The sequence below is a fragment of the Macaca mulatta genome, chromosome 8, assembly GCF_049350105.2.
Source record: "Macaca mulatta isolate MMU2019108-1 chromosome 8, T2T-MMU8v2.0, whole genome shotgun sequence".
In the NCBI taxonomy this organism is placed as follows: Eukaryota; Metazoa; Chordata; class Mammalia; order Primates; family Cercopithecidae; genus Macaca; species Macaca mulatta.
This window is the reverse complement of record NC_133413.1, coordinates 7,984,813-7,992,383: the sequence shown is the minus strand read 5'-3', so window position 1 is coordinate 7,992,383 and position 7,571 is coordinate 7,984,813.

The following is a 7,571-nucleotide window of genomic DNA, read 5'->3' as shown; positions in this document are numbered from 1 at the left end:
CAGAGGAAAAGCCTATAATGCATACACTTCTTTTTTGTTTTTTGAGACAGAGTCTCACTCTGTCACCCAGGCTGGAGTGCAGCGGCATGATCTCAGCTCACTGCAAGCTCCACCTCCCAGGTTCTGGCCATTCTCCTGCCTCAGCCTCCCAAGGAGCTGGAACTACAGTTGTCTGCCACCACCCTCGGCTAATTTTTTGTATTTTTAGTAGAGACAGGGTATCGCCGTGTTAGCCAGCATAGACTTGATCTCCTGAACTCGTGATCCACCAGCCTTGGTCTCCCAAAGTGGTGTGATTACAGGCGTGAGCCACCGCACCCAGCCTGGAATATACTTTTTTAAAAGCAAAGAAGTAAAGCACTACCAGAGAAAATCATTTAACTGCTAAGGAGGAAAGTTATAAAAAGAAGAAAGAAAAGGAAGAGATGAGTTACAAAACAACCAGAAAACAAGTAACAAAATAGCAATAGTAAGTTCTTACCTATCAATAATAACATTAAATATAAACTAAATTCTTCAATTTATAGACAAACATTGGTTGAATGGATTGAAAATCAACATCCAACTATATGATCTCTACAAGAAAATTACTTCATCTATAAAGACACAGATAGATTGAAAGTGAAGGAATGAAAAAAGATATTCCATGTAAATGGAAACCAAAAGAGAGCAAATGTAGCCATATTTCTATCAGACAAAATAGAATTCGAGTCAAAAATTAGCAAACAAGATCATTATATAATGATATAGTGGTCAATTTAGCAAAAGGTTATACAAATTTAAAGAGCTTTCAAATGCAAATATTAATGGATCTAAAGAGATAAGCTGCAATACAATAATAGTAGAAAACTCCAACAACTCACTTTCAGTAAAGAACTGATCATTTCAACAGAAAATTAACAAAACCAAACATCAGAGTTAAACTACACTCTAGCCCAAATGGACCTAACTGACATTGACAGAATATTTCATCCAACTGATGCAGACTATATTCTTCTCATCAGCACATGGAACATTCTCCAGAACAGATCGTATGTTAGTCCACAAAACAACCCTCAACAAATTTTTGAGCCAAAACTGTATCAAGTATATCAAAATTATATCAAGTATTCTGACCACAGTGGAGTACAATTTATAATCAATGATAAGAGGAACTTTGGTAACTATACAGACACATGGAATTAAACAACATGTTCCTGAATGACCGATGGGTTAATAAAAAAATAAGAAGGAAATTTAAAGATTGCTTGAAACAAATGAAATTAGAAACAGAACATAACAAAACCTATATTCAAGCCATACCTACTCTTAGGTGGTCACGGGTAAAATGACACAAAGAGTTTGAGTGAGACAGAGAGATTGCAGACTTCAAAGAAAGGGACAGAATTTCAAGTGGGTTTTCACCATTCTTGACCAAAACATCTCAAGGGCAAGACACTGCTGTGACCACCAACACCAATCGTAAATGCCCAGAGCCCAGGAGAAGGGAGCAGGTGTTTCCCACGTCCACCCCATGAGATTCTGAGGAGGTCTCAGCCCCAGAATGAGGCTCTGTCTGTCTGAAGAGGCAGTTCAGGTGTCCAGGCACCTCACTGAAACACTGCACAGCTGGGGAACCCAACACAGATCCCAGGGAGGTCACAGGCATTCTGACAGACAAATGATCCCACCCTTCCCCTTGTTTAGATGGTGAAGGAAACACACAGAACTTCAGATTGTGAAGGCCAGGAGCCTCCCTTGGTTTCTAGTAACCACCACTGCTTCAAAGTCCTGAGGTCCCTGAACTAACGTTCCATATTGTTCCAAACTGTGGGCTGGGTCAGGTGCACTCTATCCAGAGGGCATCTGCATTTCACCCAGAAGTACACCTGGCTCATTTCCCAGACCTGGGGTCTCTCCTAAAATTTCACTTTGTCACTGACATCTTTCCTGATTTCTCAATTTTAAATTGCAGCAACTTTCCTGAGCAGTCTCCATCCCACTTGTTCTCTTTATTTTTAACTGTAGAATTGTAACGGTCTCATATTCTGTACACTTAACTTACTCTCTGTAACATTTCCCTCCCTACTCTAGAAGGGAAGTTGCATGTTTTGCTCATTATTGGACCACAGTGTTCAGATGACTGCCTAGCACATAGTAAGAGATCAATAAATTAATTATGATAAAATTAATTATATTCAATATCACATAATGATATAAAATTAGATTATTATTACTAAACTGCATAGGAAAAAATGAAAACTACAGCAGCAATGCAGTCCACATATCAGGTTTCTGTGACAGCATGGGAAAAAAAAGCCAATTAAAAACACTGAAGGCTGAAATACAGAAAAATATCCTTGGGAAAATGTGGCTTCATGAAGCAATAGGAGTTTAGAAGAAAGAAATAGACTATTTTGGTTTTGAGTGCCAGAAAATGCTTCATGGTGAAACACAGAGGTATTTAAAACGTGGGTAGATTAAAAGAAGTGGTAGAGTACAATGTTCGGCGGAGAGAATAATATCAGGGCAAGAAATATGCAGGGTCAGGTCGACCTCCACTGAATTCAGAGGAATGGATGTTGCCAGGGAGAAGGATGGAGTAGAATTCAGGCTGATGTGCTGAGAAGCATCCATCAATCCAAGGGAAAGGGTCACATGAGGATGGAGCCTCCCTGCTCCTCTGTGTGGATAAAGGAACACTGGGAGCACCACATGTGGCTTCTGCTACTGTAGTCTAGGGTGAGTAATGGCAGCTGCAAACTCTAGGATAGAGAATTCAGGGAGAGGTGTGAGGGTCTCCAAACAACCAGGGCCACTTGCTCGGCCTCAAGTAACACCCAGAACTGTTCACTGAGATGCACAAACACTCTACATTCACTGATGACATACAAGAGATTTTCTACCTTGAACCACTCGTGTGGTAGAACAATGAATAATGAATAAGTCAGATGCCTTATCCCTATAAATGCAAATACCCAAGAGGGCAGCAGCCCTGTCTCTGTGGGAGGATAGGAGCCTTACTCCAACAAGCACAAATGAGCAAACACAGATGGCCCAATCACACTAGCCAACTTCCCTCCTAGCGACCTCCAGAACCATCCTGCTAGCTCCCGCCAAGGCTTAAATTCTCCTGCCTTTCGCTTGAGGTAAGTTGAGTCCAAGGGCTCTTCCTATTACAGCGTTTTGACTCACATTGCAACAGTCTTCAATAAACGTTTCCTTGACATTTCTTGGAAGTCTTGCTGAAATTTTTCTTTTACAAGAAAAGTATAGAGTTGTTTTTTCTGTATCTCTGTTTGTTCTGAACTCTGTTTACAAACAAAACCAGAATGTAAGAGATGAGAAAAGTACTCGTTTCCTTTTCTGAAGTTCTATATTTCTTCCTTTGCCACTAAAAGCCAAATAACTCATTTAAAAAAAAAAAAAAAAAAAAACTAAGGGAAAGAGTTCACTCTAATATTTCCTGGCAGATCACCCTCCCAACCTCTCAGTGCTTTGTCCTCCTGGATGACAGTGATCCCCCTTCCTCTTTGCCCCAGCCTTCCACCCATGGCCACCCACTAACTGCTGCCGCCACCTGGAATTCCTCCATTTCTGAACATCAACTATGATGGTCCCCATCCCTGACTCACCCGCTGTCCTTCCAGCCTCTCTCGTAGCCGTCCCTCCTTCCCTGTTGATCAACATCAACAAGGCTCTTCTCCCCCGGGGCTGTGCATGGGAATCGCCAGGGAGCCTGAGGCCCAAGCTGCCCCCGGGACACCTGTCATCTGCTCTCATCTCCTGTCCTTGTGCACTGCACTGTCTTTGCCTCTCAGGTCCTCTGAGTTTGGTATTTTTGATGTTTTTCAGACATCTTAGTGCAGTCCTGAATTCAAACGTCAAACCATGACAAGTTGAGCTAACATTTTGACTCCTATATCTTGGAATTGAGGGGGAATTCTGGCTTCAGGAAATGCTTGATTTAAGGACTCAAAGCATGAGTCACATTGTTGTCTTGCCATTTATTTCTCTTGGTCTTACTTTGGGCTCTCTCCACAGGTGACAGCCATGTGAATCATGGTCATCTCTCTGTGACCTTCGTAGCTGATCTCCTGGAGAAAATCTCTACTTCCTTCCCATTGTTCCAGCCAACGCCCAAGTCCCATGGCCGACTCTGAATCTGTCACTTGGGGCAGAGGTTGGCACCACACCTGGGTGCCATACTGCCCCTGCTCCCCAAGGAAGAACTTAAACTAAGAACAGTTGACAGGGGATCAGTGAGTCACTGGAAAAAGTCCACAATCCCATTAACCCACCGTGATGGTCTCTGCATCACACTTTGAAAATAAACTGAGAAGATCCATCAATATTTAGAGAAGCAAAAAGTTAACACGCAAAAAGTGCTCAAGTCCAACTTCTCTCCATGACAATGAGAACTTCTCTCCCTGTTCACCTGTTGCTTTGTAAAAAGCCACCACAAAATTTAGAGGATTGAAACAGCATCATCAGGTCTTCACTCACACATTTGCAATTGGGGCCTGGCTCCCTCCAGGGGCATCAGAGAAGAGGTTCTGCTGGGATCTGAAGACCTCAGGGCTGAGACACTCCTGCGGGGGGGCCGGCGGTGCTGGCTCAGCTGACAGCTCCGGAAAGACTGAGGAAGGGACTGTGTGACGTGCTGGGGTCGGATCATGCTGGCTCATGAGAGAGGAGTTTTTGTGAAATAATTGTTAAATCATCCATAGCTGGGAGAATTTTAAGAACAGAAATTTAAAAACACTGCAAATCAGAGGTTCTTTTTCCCCAGGAAGCCGGTTGCATTCTCTAGCCCGTCCTCGTAGGTAGGCTCAGTTCCTCTCCCTGTGCAACGCTCAGGTTTCCTCCAAGCGCGATGCCTGGGCTCCAAAGTCACCAGCGCTCTTACTCTGTCTGGGCTGCTAGCAAAATAATGCCATAAACCAAGCTGCTTATAAAAACAGAAATGTGTTTCTCATGGACTGATACATCCAAATCAACGTGCCAGGAGATTTGGTGTCATGAGAACTGCCTTTCTGATTCATAGACGGCATCTTCTCACTGTATTCTCACCTAGTGAACCCTCTCACCAGAGAGGGAGCTCTCGGGGGCATCTTCTGTAAGGGCGTTAGTGCTACTTATAAAGCGTGTGCCCTCCTGACCTTCTTACCTCCCAAAAGCTCCACCTCTTACACTATCAACTAATGATTTAAGATTTTAATGTATGATTTTCAGAAGGACAAAAACATTCAGGTTATAGCACCATCCAATAGAGAGGAAGTGAAAGATTCCAGTTCATCAGGCCCGATCCCAGAAAAACAGCATGGCACTAAGGTGCATTCAGTTGGTCAAGATGTTACCCAGTCTCCATTCAAAAGTCACCTCCTTTTCTGTGTGAGGAGAGTCAATGATTTAGGGACACATTTTAAACAGCACAAGGGAGTTATTCCCTCACAGGTTTTTGGAAAATTGCTGCAGATGCCAACAGCAGACACATAGAAAGCTTGTGAGAGGTGACTGGGAAATGTGGACTAAGGGCAGGGACTCGGAGTTCCTGCCTGTCCCAGCTGGATCTGCAGGCCTAGGAGTTGCTGTTTGGCACAACAGCACCAGGACCTTCCCTTCAAGACGGTGGACAAAGGGCTGAGGGGAGGGACAGGGCAGTGCTCTCTGAGAAGCTGGGAGGTGGAGGGTCCTCAGAGTTCACCCCCACGCAGCCTCCGCCCTGTCCCATGATAACACACACGCTATGTTCCATGACTGCCCTTCCCTACCAGGTCAAAACCATGTTCCAGGGCCCTGCCCAAGGTCCACACACTCTGTGTCTGCTGGGGACACCAGACAGCCTCAGTTGTGTGCAAATATCCTTGCTGCTCCTAGAGGCCTCTCTGCTCTCACACCCACACCTGCACCCCCACCCACAGCTTCCCCAGAATATTTACTCCAGCCTGATGGTGTCAACGCTCTTATGGAGAGTCAGCTCCAACCTAGTGCAGGCTCACTTCAATATTCTCTGGAAATTCAAATGCATGTGTGTGAGAGAAGAGTTCCAACCATGTCTACACTGGAAGTCTACACTTATAGAAATTCCTAGAAAAATCTACTGGGGTGGGGGTCATGGATGGTCACAACCTCAGACCATAGTGCCCCAACCCACGGGGCTGTCAAGAAAAACCACAGCCTCACCAGAACCAGGGGACTCCAAGGAATCCCACCTTGATGGTGAGGTCACCACTAAACCAGCCTCTCCTTACTGCTACAGGGTAGGGACTTCGCCACCCCTATCTTTCTGCTTTGGGCTTTGAAAGCACTGAGATTGCCTTTGTGAGCATCCTGCCAGCTCATTGGCCCGTTTATTAATCAGATTCATTTTTTTTGCTATTGAATTGTTTGACCTCCATGTGTATTTGGATATTTACCCCTTCTACTATGTAGGGTTTGCAAATATTTTCTCTCATAATCTGGGTTGCCTTTTCATTTAGTTGATGGTTTCCTCTGATGCTATCTTTCTGCTTTGGCCTTTGAAAGCACTGAGATTGCCTTTTTGAGCATCCTGCCAGCTCATTGGCCCATTTATTAATCAGATTAATTGTTTTTTGCTATTGAGTTGTTTGACCTCCTTGTGTATTTGGATATTTACCCCTTCTACCCCGTTGGGTTTGCAAATATTTTCTCTCATAATCTGGGTTGCCTTTTCATTTAGTTGATGGTTTTCTTTGCTGTGCAGGTGCTTTAGTGTTCAAGGCAGCCCCGCTTGTGTATTTCCATTTTATTGCCTGTGCCTTTGATGTCACAGTCAAGAGACAATTGCCCAGATTAATGTCAAAAAGCTTTATCCCTATATGTTCTTCTAGTAGTTTATGGTTTTAGATTTTATGTTTAGGTCTTCAATCCATTGAGTTGATTCTTGTACGTGGTTTAGGAAAAAAGACCACGTATACACATATCTCAAATTCTAAGGTAGTATACATTAGATGCATACAATGTTTAATTGACCCATGTATGTAAATAGAGCTGAAAATAATAAACATATTTTTGTCTTTCAATCAATTCTATGTCCATCTCACTGAACTTTTTCACCTATAGCCTGATGAGGTTGCTGTCCTCTCTACCAGCTCCTATAGGAGACTGCTCATCCCCTAACCTCAAACACCCCTTCATGAGGGTGGTAATGCCCTCGAATCCTGCAATGAATTAGTTCTCTACTCCAGTGGAATTCAGGTCTGTTATGAAGGGCTGCATCTCTGAAGATAAGAGGGCTCATTTTTAGAAAATAAGAGGCATTTATTCCCTGAAATTACTGAATTAAAGCACTGTTTCTATTATTTTTTGCAATATTAAAAATAAATATCTAAGCAGGTAAAAACGGAAAAAATGGTAGGGTCCTTATCAGCACCATGAGCTCCAACCTAGCACAGACACTAAACCTACAGATTCATGCTAGAATGAAAGCTGGGAGAGCAGAGGAGCCTCAGAAGGATGTGGAGGCCAATGAATACCTGCACCATCTCCAATGAAATGCCTGCCTCCTCTCACTGCAGCATCCATCTCTGAGTCTTCTTGCAGCAGGGCTATAAATCCAGGCTGGCTCC